Source organism: Cyprinus carpio, chromosome B18 (assembly GCF_018340385.1).
Source record: "Cyprinus carpio isolate SPL01 chromosome B18, ASM1834038v1, whole genome shotgun sequence".
Lineage (NCBI taxonomy): Eukaryota > Metazoa > Chordata > Actinopteri > Cypriniformes > Cyprinidae > Cyprinus > Cyprinus carpio.
The window spans coordinates 2,375,470-2,388,880 of record NC_056614.1 but is presented as its reverse complement, the minus strand read 5'-3'; positions in this window follow the sequence as shown (position 1 = coordinate 2,388,880).

Below are 13,411 nucleotides of genomic sequence, written 5' to 3'. Positions count from 1 at the left end.
GAACATGAGGACCGTGCGGTTCCCCTCGCTGCACACACCCTGGGGATCTGTGGATTTGTTTATCACTTTCTGTGAAGGTGTGAGCTGCATTGTTCTTCTTTCTGTTCTTCCACACAAAAATGTCATTTTCCTTCAACCTCACCTTTGCCGTCTCTCACTCGTGCAGATTTTATTCATCACAAACATTGATAACACATGCGTATAGTCACACTTGCACCTCCCTGCTTAATGCGGTCTCTCCTCTCGACGCTCGTTTCCACACATTGTCTGTTTTCGAATCGCGAGCAGTCAGCAAACTGCCGCCAGCCCTGACCTTTTACTTTCCACTGCAGACAGCACATACAGGGTGTTTTGCACTAACCACTATTGGCCTCAGATCAATCTAGTTTTCGAGCTGTTGAAGAGCTCACGTTGTATTAAAGAGAATATTACATAACACGTAAGATTAAAGGTTAAAGACTACCTTTGCTGAAGTGCACGGTCAAACATTTAGACTCAATTAACTCAGTGTTCCTTATGAACTTAAAACCTTTTGACTTTGAAAAAAAAATAAAATAAATAATAATAATAATAAAATAAAAGTCTCCTAGCTTGGCCAGACTGATGTATTGGCTGGTTTGGGGTATCAGCTTAAGCTTTTTCTCGTAAATATATATGTAAACTAACTAACTAACTAAATAAACAAATACAAAAATAGCTAAAAGGAAAATTTCACCCAAAAATGAAAATCTCACAAATGAAAAAGTACTCACTCTCAGGTCTCTAAGATGTAGATGATTTAGTTTGTTTTTTTGAAACAGATTTGGAGAAATGTAGCATTGCATCAGCAATGGATGCTCTGCAGTGAATGGGTGCCGTCAGAATGAGAGTCCAAACAGCTGATAAAAACATCACAATAATCCACAAGTAATCCACAGCACTCCAGAACATCAGTTCACAAATACAGAAGACAAAAACTGCATGTTTGTAAAAAAAAAAAAAAAAAAAAATCCATCGTTAAGATGTTTAAACTTAATAAAAATAAAAAATAATTACGCTTTGTCCAAGGAAAAAGTCCATCTCCTGTTGTCTCTCACGTCAAAATATTTGTTTAGAGCTGTTTTGGACTATTTTGCCATTTAAATGGTGCTTGATCTGTGCAGATTTCTCTCCTGATTCAGACGAGACAACTTTTTCAATGGAGAATTATGGATTCATATTTTGGGTAAAAGTGATGGTTTAAAGTTATGTTGTAGCTTGTGGCTGTGTGAGTGGTGTGGATAACTAATTGTTGCTATATGCCATAGCTATGTAGGTATTAATATGTAACTTTTACAAACACAAACCCTTTTTTTTTTTTTTTTTCTTAGTTCGGCTAGATGCTGAAATGTACAATAGGGATGAATTGGCAACATTTAAACGTAAAAATGATCACATTTTTACAGCAAAAACAAATAACTGATGGAAATCCTGATCAGGTTTATCATTGCATCTTTGCAGCGGTGCAATAGTGTCTTCCCAAGTGCTTCCCGAGTTACCAGACATGAGGGGAACTGTAACTTACTGCCCTGTGTGAGATGACCTCAGATCGTACAGATCAGCACATATGGCTTTCACCTTAAGGTGGATAGTAACTCCCCATCACCCCTGTTCCTCGCTCGGGGAGTATGAGCCCCAAGCTGCACACATGAGTTAGAGTCCGGGGGTCAGGTCTGTGTATGGATGATGAGGAGGAGTGTGAACCGAGAAGGGCTCCATATTTACTGCCATGCCTGCTCAGGTCGTTTCTCCTCTAGACCTCATTTTGCACAGTACACAAAGCATCATCCTTGAAGATCTTTCCAAATCTGGACTCTAGTTGTGTTTTAAACAGCTTGTTTTATTGTTCTTGTACTCATTTGCTCTGGATTTCTTCTCTTTGTCTTTCATTGATAGAGTCATTGGCTCTGCACTGGCACTTGCTGATGTATGTTGGCCAGTGTCTTGACCCCTAACCTCTCCTGCTCCCTCCTCACGCAGCGCAGGGCTCCAGCAGGACCCTCGCACTGTTATTTTAAATATCCGGTTGCAGCCTCAACCCCAGGGGGGTCTTTAACAGGCCCGGGGATCACGACCTTGGCTGTAAAGAGCTACTAGGCAAAGACTGTCCACTCTTTCTTGTTACTTTTTCCCAAATCTCGATAAGCTGGAGGCCTGGTCCTGCTTGTACTGGAAAATAAAAGAGATGAGATTTCAGGCCAGATGGCATAGAATCAGTTGGAGATGTTGGAAAATGACAGATTTCTGCATTTCTTCCTCAACTGAACATTTGTTTAGCTACTTTACCCATCTCACTGCAAGAACGCTTAAATTAAAAAAAAAAAAAAAAAAACTGCATGATAGAGGTTTTTGGGGAAAATATATATATACCACAAACCCCAACACAGATTAAGACTGATTATTTATTTAAATGTACTTTGTGAATTACAGCATGGTAGTGTTATGAAGGGTTAAAATTAAAACCATAATAAATAAATAAATAAATAAAGTTACCTAACATCAAATAAACATAAAAAAAAAAAAAAAATTATTAATAATAATTTACTGGAAATCAATACAACTATATAGATACATAAAAAAAATGCAACTAAATTTCTAAAGCATAAACAAAAAAATAAAATGAAAGTTGGAAAAAATAATTTAAACTGTCTCATTGATACTAAAACAACACTGTTATTATCTGCATTTTAAGGCCAGACAATGATATCGAGGTAGCAATGCCAGGGGCATGGGATCAGATCTGTTATGTATACCTTGAATGCCATGTTGTAAAGTTGTAAATGGTCATAAAAGTGTCTAGTGTCAAATGTATACATGTTTAAATAGTGAAAAAAAGAGCTGTCCAGTGAGTCAAGTTTATTCAAAGTAGAATCTCTTGAATTCACTTCATGTAGTAATGGTCATTTCTGAACTTGTAAATAAGAATTCCCCATGAGTACTTCGCCCAGAATGCGTCCTCCAATAAGAAAATGTCATAAAACTCACTGTATTAGCTATATTAAATCCCGTTTGAGAAAGGTAAACAATTCACAAATATAAAAAAAAAAAAAAAAATAGTGCATTTATCATGAAAGATATTCTGGATGCATTTCATACTGAGTCTTTGTGGAAGTTACTTCCACTTCCAATGCAAGATCAACTTATCATATGACCTGGCCATTCATCAAAGTGACAATGTGAAGATACAAGCCACCCACAGAGAAAGGTACACGATCTCCCAAACATGCTCCTGTCCTCAGCCTCCACTTGTCAGAGACAATAGAGAGACAATAATTGACGGCTGATTTGAGACAGACTCTGAGACCCTGTGAGAATCATACCTGTCAAAATATATCTGTGAAACTGCCACTTGATAGAATGGACTGGAATTGCTCTGGGAACATCGCATGTAGTTGCAGCTCTCAGGACAAAAGTTCACAATCCTTCGAAACAGAAAATTTATAATTTCACCACAGAAGGAAGTGGCTCACCCTTTGGCTGCTGTGGGTTCATTGGGTGACCAATGGTTGAATTCACTTCTGGCCTTCACACTTCTTTAAAACGTGATTGATAGCTTTATGTTTTTATTCTGTATGTAATAAAGGCCCCCATTTAAGTTCCCACAGCCTCTCTCTGTATCGCGTGACAGTCTGTGCTTAAATCCCTCGAGAATAACAAGACACACTGCAGCTTTTTGCATAGTCAATCTAGCAGGATTCACTTCCTTCACTAAAGAGGATGTAGGTACTGCAATTAATAACTTTTAGCTCTGACCTGCCCAAATTAGACATTGTATATTCAAATCAAGTGTGTGGTTTGTTCACCTAGAGTTTTATGGCATATTGTTGCGGTATCACGGTACAGTGATGCTTTGATAAATATATCATGGTACTATATTCCACTTGTGACTTTATTTACATGGTAGCTCAACATATTTCAAAGGTTACAAAAAGATATGCAGTGACCTACTGCTTCCACTCTGATGTATCCGATGGACATTTACTATCCCATGAGGCCTTGCGTGAGGTGACATCATATTCCTAAATGGCAGGGAACAGTGACAATGCCAACATGGCAGATGTAGCATGTCTGGGGTTTATTTCTGCACACGAGCAAGCATTAAAGCATGTTTTATATTAACAGTCGATAAGTTCTTTACCAAAACGATTTTAAAATGTAAATAAAACAAGTATGATGCTTTACAATACTGTTTCAGTCATTCTATTTTAAATGTAGTTTTTTTTGTTATTTTTACATGTTGTTTATTTGTAATTATTAGTGAAATATAATAGCATTTTAATAGCAATAGAAATTGTTCATTATAAATCCTAAACCATCTTTGTTTGTTTGTGTGTTTCTTTCTTTTTTTTTTTAAATGTGTGTTCTGAGGGATGCAGATGTGGTATTACAGTGGTATCTTTTGGTACTCTTTTTGTATGTGATATGCCATATTCATGTTTTCTGGCAAACTCTTAAAAGACTGTGAGAAAATAAGAGGAAGAGTACAGTATTCTGGCAATAGTTTTATCACAGACATGAAACTTTATTAAATACTTTGCTATTATTAATCAGATTCAACTGGTTTTAAGGGAAGGGACCTTGTGGTTCTTAAGAGCATTTAATTGGACAAAAGTCTGTGTAGTGCAAGATGAGTCATCAATATTTTAGCAATCTGTTTTCTCAGAAGAGAAAGACTGAATTTTAAATATCAATATCTGCTATTTCATAAATATTAAGAACTACACTTTTATATTGGCCTCAGCGCTACCATATATGTATGACAATCTACAGAACTCCTATTTGGACCTACGTTTTTGCAAAACTCCAAAAATGTACATACAATTAATTGCAGTTTCCAACTGAACTGAACACTAGATTCAAGTGTTCAAGTCAGCACCAACTGACTTTTATGCCTTTTGACAAATTGTGATCACAGGCACAGCTAATTGACTTATAAAGGTCCCCTGCACAGTACCATGTTATGACTTCAAAACACATATAGTGCATGACTTGTAAACTAATTTATTTTGATGCTTCCATCACTTAATAAGCTCTGTATGTATGGCTTTTTGACATAGTAGGCTTGCTCGGTAACGCACCCGGTACAGCATTACTCTTAGCACTTGGGTACGAGTCATGATAAAAGAGCTCAAAGACTTGTATAAGCAAGCTAAAATGGCATGGTCGCTTCAACAAATGCATTTTTTTTTTTTACCTCACGTTTGCATTTGTTGATATTATCGGTTAGATAATGCATAGGTGATATTTTATTTTCAAGCACATCAGAGCATTAACCTTTCCGCTCACTGGACATTTCTTTTTTTTAAACTGTCATGATAGGTATGACAAGTGTGATAAACATTCATATATTTCACTTGCAACTCTGGACATTTCACTTAAAAAAAAAAGAAAAAATGCAAAACATGCAAGAAGCCACATAAAATTATTTTGCAGAAATGTCACCACAGGCACATTTTCCCAATAAGCCTAAGTTAAATATTTCTGTCTATTAGATAGCTTGTTTGTTTTGTTTGACACCATCATAATGCCATTATATATTGTGTGATATCTCATGAAATTTCACTGTAATGACAAGTAACATGAATTGTTTCTTCTACATACAGTAACTCTTACTCCTCTCTCACTGCTTTCCTCTCTCCTCATTTTTTTGTTGATATTCGGAGGTCGACGAGGAATGTAACTAAAGCTAATGAGTCCGTCAATCATGTAAACGTTCTAGTCACTGGCTTACAGAGCCAAACCTTTCCCAGCCCCACTCTCAGCCCTGACCTCAAGGACGGTTTCTCTATTGTCTGAGGTTTCAGCCGTGACCCAGCACTCAGCGTGGGGAAGGCCATTCGGCTATTTATAATCGTCCATTTCCTCCATCAGCATTGTGGCCGTACACCTCTCCCTACGTCCTCATTTCCTCTTACATTCACTGCTGTTTCCTCCACTTCCTGTTTGTGAGACGGCCCACCCAGTGCAGACCCAGCACCCCTCCGGGAGTCGTGTAGATGCTTGTGTGGCTAATTACAGCAGACAGTGATGAGGATGGAGGCAGATTATGTGTGTCAGCAACTAATATGGCCAGGAGAGTTGGTTTGGGTTGTTCAACACAATTTTTAAGTTTCATTTCTGAATTTATTTCAAATCCCAGTCTGTGATATCCATCTCCTTGTTTATCAGTCACACTTGGCATTGCTAAAACTGAAGTGGAAAATGTCATGTTCTTGATTGTTTATTTTTTGATAAAGGATAGAAGCTAAACAGAACTTCTCTCATTCAAAGACTTCATGTATGATTTGAAAAGGACTAACAGGCCGAAAAGAGACATGTGTTTGATGGCTGGATCCCATGAGGGTTTTCTTAGAGCCGAGGAGGAACAGATGCAGTTGGTCCCATGAGGCCAGCGATGTCTGAGAGCACAACAAAGATTCTGAAACTAGTAGCAAATGTTGTCTCTTTTCTTCAGTATTGTTTTAACACCGGTCACGGCTGACAGATGTGTTACTTTCGTTCATCCACTTTAACACACTAGTCTGAAAAAGCCCACTGCTTGCAAGACCTGAAGTCATCATGAAATCAGTCAAGCTGACATTTCTTACTTTTTAATGGAATATTGCACTGTTTATTGTAAATTATTTTTCTGGGCACATAGAGCTGCACTATTAGTTAAAACAGAACCAAAATCTTAATAAGATGTATTAGTGAGATTATCAAATCACAAAGGCTGTGATTTAATGAAATAAAAATATGCTCTGTGTGTTTCAGAGTAAAACGCAGCACTGTGTTTTTTTACACTTGAGAAGCTGATGATCCTGTGAGTGGCTCAATTCACAGTAAATGCTGCTCCGCATAAACTCCATCTCTGAATCTGCTCTGAGTGTGAGTCGCTTTAAAGTTCATTTGGGAATGAAAAATGCACAGTAACATATTCTTATACTTGGAACAAGAAGCGCTTATCAACTAAAGAGAAGCTTTAAGGACTTCCTGTCATTAACCAAAATGGAAGTTAGATGGTTTAATAATTGAAAATAAAGAAATTAGGCCATACAATATATAAAAAAAAAAAAAAAAAAAAAAAATATATATATATATATATATATATATATATATATATATATATATATATATATATATATATATATATATATATATATTATATATATATATATATAATATTTTAAAGCTAAATATGACAATAATAGCATTTGTTATTTTTTTAAATAATAATAATAATGATTATTATTATTATTGTTGTTGTTATTGTTATTGTTATTGTTATTATATGGATATTTTTATTTATAAGAACAGAATTTTGGTCAAACTCTATGGCCCTAAAAACAAGCACAGCAAACCTGTACTTTTAGTGTAGAAAAATAATTAACATTTTATTTAAGTTTTATTTTTTTATTTTAATTATTGTTTTATTACTATCCCTTCCTTCCTGCAACCTGTCATCACACGAACTCACAGCAACAGCAAACGGCAAGGATTTAATGATCCAGTCATTTCCCAAAAGACAAAATCTGGTCCTGCCCAACAATTTTTTATTTTTTTATTTTATTTTTTATAAGCCTTTTCACTCATGCAGTGTGTCACAGTAGGGGGGGGAAATCCTTTCATGTCAACTTTAAATACATAGTTCATTAAAAAAAAAAAAAAATCCAAAATTTGTTCATTTTATGGAAAGACAATGGAGTGCAGTAGTTTTGAACCCATTGACTCTCATTGTATGGACAAAAACAGTTGCGTGAACCTTTCCTTGAAGCACTTCACACCGAGTAATCAAGAAGGCTGGATGTGAATTCAATCAGTTCAAAGCCGATCGCCCTCAACCGGAGACACGCATAAATGACCAGCCATTGATTCATAATTTGAACTTCTTGTAACAAACAATATCCCAAGCGAAACAGGAGATGACGCAGACAGAGACACAGAGTGGCTTAATCGCTTTTAGACGGATCCTCCAGAGACCCCCGTCAGACAATGGATCAAACCCGCCAGAGAACAATAATAACCAAACAATAGCTGCGAGTTATAATCACTCAGTCTGGCCAGGTGTTTGTCCCTTCTGTTGAAAAGAAAGACTTGATATGATTATTTAGTCCTTCAGAGAGCCTCAGCCAAGGTTAGGACCCACCTGGACGTGTGAGAGGCCGGTTCAGTGGGGTGGAGAGTGCTTCCCTTATCGGGCTACGGCATCTGTTGCTTTCAGTCACCCAGATGTTTCCTGACCTGCGTGTGGTTGTTGAGAGGCCCACAGCCTGCGTTCTCGGCCGGCTGTCAGCCCAGTGTGAGTGCAGCCCGATCGGGTCCCACCGGTCGTGTTTACCCTGCTCCTTATCACAGCAGGGAAACTCAACAACAAGACTAAACAATCCTGCAGCTGGGAATGTGGAAAATGACAGTCATTTACAGAGATTTATGTACAAACTCTATAGAAAGAATGCGCTTAAACATAAAATATTTATATGGCCATGCTGTACATTATTTCCAAAGAACGTGCTCAGTCCAAATATACTTTAAGTGTTGATATATCAATGTCATTATTTAGAAGTCTTCATATGTATTGGGCCCTAAGAATTTTTTTTCAGATGCTTTCTGTTTTCAGGATTCTATTTTAATGTTTAAATGAACTTGCAATCAGAAAGCATGTCGTATTGATTGAATTGTAAAACTACAACAACAGTTTATTAAAAGTTAAACAAATATTATTTTTATGGTCCAGTGAAATATTTTATTATTATTATTATTATTATTATTTATTATTATTATTGTTGTTGTTGTTGTTTTTTTTTTTTTTCAGAATCCAGTGATTTGCAAAAAATATAAATATAAAATCTCACAGGTTAATTTTCAGGGCTAAATAAAAACATATATAATTCACATATATATATATATATATATATATATATATATATATATATATATATATATATATATATATATATATATATATAATGTCATGTTTTAATTTTTAAATTAATTTTCAGGGCTCAGTGAAATCTGTTTTATTTTTCTCCATTATCATTTTTTTCTGGATTATGTTTTAATTTTTAAATTATCTGATTAACTGAAATCATGTATACTATGAAATGTTACAACGACATTAAAGGTTTAACAAAAATTAAATTTTTAGGGCTTTTCTGAATTCTCTGTTTTTACGTTTTTCATTTTTATGGGTTCTGTTTTAATGATTTAAGTAAATTTTAATAATCAGAAAGTATGTCTAGTCCAATAAATTCATACAATCTTAAGAGCTGAACAATTTGTTAAAATTTCTAATAACAGTAGTTATATATTTCTGTCATAATTTCATCAAGTTAAACAGAACTTTTATAGAGTTGTAGTGAAAAGCTTTGAGTTTCTATGTGTATCTGACGCTGATTTCATCAAATAAAGTGAAGAAGTGACTCTCAAAGCAGCTCTGGAGATGAAGTTCATGGGTTCATGTCCTCATTTAGTGTGATGACAGATAAAAACACCATGAGCATCAGTCGCTCTTCAGTATGTGTGCAGTAGACGAAACTGTGCAGCGTAATAATCATAGACTTCATTCATATCAGGATTGGATTAATTATACAGCCCTGCTTTTAATTTATTCATCCGGAATTTGGCAAATTCCCTGCATTATACTGTGAATTCCATTTTTATGATTGGCTTCCATGATTCCATCCCTGTTTTCTGCATCTTTGAAATGATAGAGCCGCATATATAGAGAGGAGAGGTCACTGGAGTCATACAGCAGCGTACGTGACCGGCTGCAGCTTTTATTTTTAAATTCAGAGGTATAAAACACATTCTTGAACCAAGGCCAGATCAACCTTTATACTTCCAAACAGAGAACAGGTGGCGCATATGAAACTGTGACATTAAAGACATATAAACAGTACATAACAAAATAAAATATTTATGTCACATAATCACACACAAACCATTTCAGATCATCTATTTGGCTTAATTTCCCTTTTAAAATCATGTTCGTAAACTTTTAGCCCCTTATTTACAGGATAATGGAAGAAGAGGTCACTCACATATTTCTGGCTAGCGATACATCCTACATGCTTCCTTCATGACATCATTCATGATGTCATACTCTCCCATTTTATCTTCTCTTGCACCTGAGGCACACTTAAAGGTGTGATGCGACTGTGTGTGTGTGGTTTTTGCCGCCCACTGCTCCTTTCACATCCACACCCACACACACACATTATCAGCGTGCAGACATGTGCATGTGTGTCTGAAAGCCAGATCCATGTGAAACTGATACTAGCAGTTCATTTATTTTTAAAACACTACAGTTATTGGGATGTTTGTAAGTGTGTGCACGTGCACAGTCTTTGCATTTATCTGTCACTTGCACTTGTAGTGTAATTCAAATCTTAAAATTATAGTTTTAAAAACTGTACTTGCAGGGAATAACATTAATGAAATAAAAGACCACTTATGTGACTTAAAGAGAGACACTTTCACAGGTGTGTTTCTTTCTTGACACACAGTTAAGTAGAATTTTATAAAGTGGGCTTTGTAATAAATGTCAAAGTTGTACTTCAAAGTACATTTTAAATCGTAATGTTTTAATAATGAAGTCATACTTAAGTGGGTCGAAAAACCCTTAAGTTCAACTAATTGCATTTAATAATAATTATAAAACACCATAACAACTTCATTACAAAAAACAAAAAATAAACCAAACAAAACATCCAAAACATTTCATAAATATATTAATTATATTATTTTTAAGTATATTATTTACGTAATAAGTAGTGCTGTCAAACGATTAATCGCGATAAATCACATCCAAAATAAAAGTTTTCCTTTAGATAATATAGGTGTGTACTGTTTATATTTATTATGTATATATAAATACCCATATATGCATGTATATATTTCAGAAAAAATATGTTATGTTTATATATTACATATTTGTATATAATATAAATGATATGAATATAAATATAAACATGTAAATACATGTAAATATTTTCAAAATATATACTGAATGTGTTTGTATTTATTATATACACAATACATTTACACAGTACACACACATATATTACGTAAGCAAAAACTTTTATTTTGAATGCAATTAATCGTGATTAATCGTTTAACAGCGCTAGATAAGCACTCTTTCTTAGCACAATTTTTATTTTTTTAAGTGCGTTTGATCACAAGGGATTTTCACATGGATGGCATCTCTAATTTTGTCATGCATAAAAATATCAATTGGCTTGATATTTGAAAGTATTTTATGGTATATGAAACAGTACCCTTAAATAACCTAAAGACAGATTTGCTGTTTTTCCCAAAACTTATACAGTATTATATATTATGAGTGGCTGCTACCACAAGTTAGATACATTTAAGGACATTTAAGTCAAGAGATTCATTTCATATCCTCCCGTTTTTCATAAGCGTTACATGGATATATGGATATTTATAGCAATGCCAAGATCAGATTCTCTCCAGACGTTTTGGCTCAAGGTTTAAGCAAATGCCCGACAGATGCTCCCTTTTTATTCACCTTTAAGTTCCTCCACCTTCTTTTTCTTTATCTCTCTCTGTTTTAAAAGAGGAGACTCAGCTGAATCTTTGAGGAAAAAGGAAATCCGTCAGATCTGAATATGGCACCCTGCCCTCCTCGCAGAAGCTCTGGCCTCTTCAAAGCCAGAGGAAGTAAAGGCCTTTTAAGGAGCATCCTGCAGACTTCCTGCGGGGCCAAACCTGGCCCTGTACACCCTGAGCTGCCAGCAGAGAGCTGCGTTTGACCCCCCCAATCAGAACTGTCAACAAGTGGGTTCAGAGATTGACGCATTCACTTTGTTTAGGGTTGTTATTGTGTTCTTGTGGACTTTGTTGAGTTAATTGTTCAGTGCAGTTCATCAGCATGTTGAATATCACATCCTGTGCTAAAAGATTCAGGAATGCTGGAGCCGTAGATGCAGCAGGTTTGTGACCCATTACAGCTGATTCAGTTCATAAACAGTCAACAAGACAATGGCTATAGCGGCTTGTATTCTGAATGGATACTCACTGAATACTGTGTGCAGTATATACTATTTAAAATAGTATGTGAAGTAGAATGCATTTTCGTGATATGACTTTAACTGGGAAATAATGCAGCACTCAAGTGCACCTAGGAAGATTGTATCTCTAAGATGGGCATTTGTTATAATGACATGTCACCCATTTAAGTCTTAAACATTGTACGAAAGTAGTCTAAACAAAACAAATCCGTTATATATGAACAATAAACCCAATAACTACCCAGCCAGATGTCCTTATGATGTTATTTGTACTTGATGAACATTCCAAGAAATGTTTTTTTGTAACCTTTAACCCTCGGAGGTGGGAAAATGCGGAAGTGTGTTATGTTTGTTCCTAATAACGGTGAAAATAACTTAAGTTACTTCGTCATAATGTTCTAATCCCGACAAGAACACTGGACATTTTAGCATTCTTAGAATAGTACAAATAAATCTTCAAATAACATTACATTTTAGGTAAAAATAAAATTAGTAGAACGTTTAAGAAACGTTTTATGTTACCTTTAAATAACATTCTAATCAGAGCAAGAAAACCTGCACATTTTAAACGTAAAAGTAAGCATTGAAATAACATTGTTTTTGGTGAAAATGTAGTTAGTAGAACATTAAGAAATGTTTTTTGTAACCTGTAAGTATTGTTCTAAGAAACAATGTTCCCACAATCTTTTTATAACTTAAATTTGTTACGTGAGTACATCTAAATCCAAAATGATGAAAGTGTTCATTTCTGTAACTTACATGGTATTTCAACTACATGTGAAGTAAACCGTGGAAGTTCAGTGATTAACACCAATCACAACAGGCTTGCTTTCCGCTCACTGATCTCTATAGATTATAAATACACTATGATGTTATCTGTATTATAGATTAATATCCACCATGCTGCAAATCAACACGCCACTTCTAACATCAGAACTCTGCATCCTGTTGTCATCTAAAATTATGAGTTCCCCTCTTGTAAATATGACTAAAATATGACTTGGTCATTCATTTGCTCAGAATTCATAATGACGATATTTCACACTCCACTTGAAGGGGAACTTAAAACTGTTTTTTTTTTCTTTCTTTATTTCTTTTTTTAATACAAACTTATAAAAAAAAAAAAAAAAAAAAAAAAAAAATCCTTAACATTTGGTAGCCTGATCAAATAATATTTAACATTCGTCAAAGTGGAAATGGAAAATGAAGTCACATGCAATGCACTGTGGGATGTGTATTCAGTGTTACATACTGCACATTTTGGTAATTGTATTGTAGTAGACATTCAGAGTGCTGCAAAGAAAATTTGCTCTGAATATTCAGTAGAAACAGTAAGAGTTGTATGCTAATGTGTTTTTGCCAACATTAACTTTGTCAGGAAA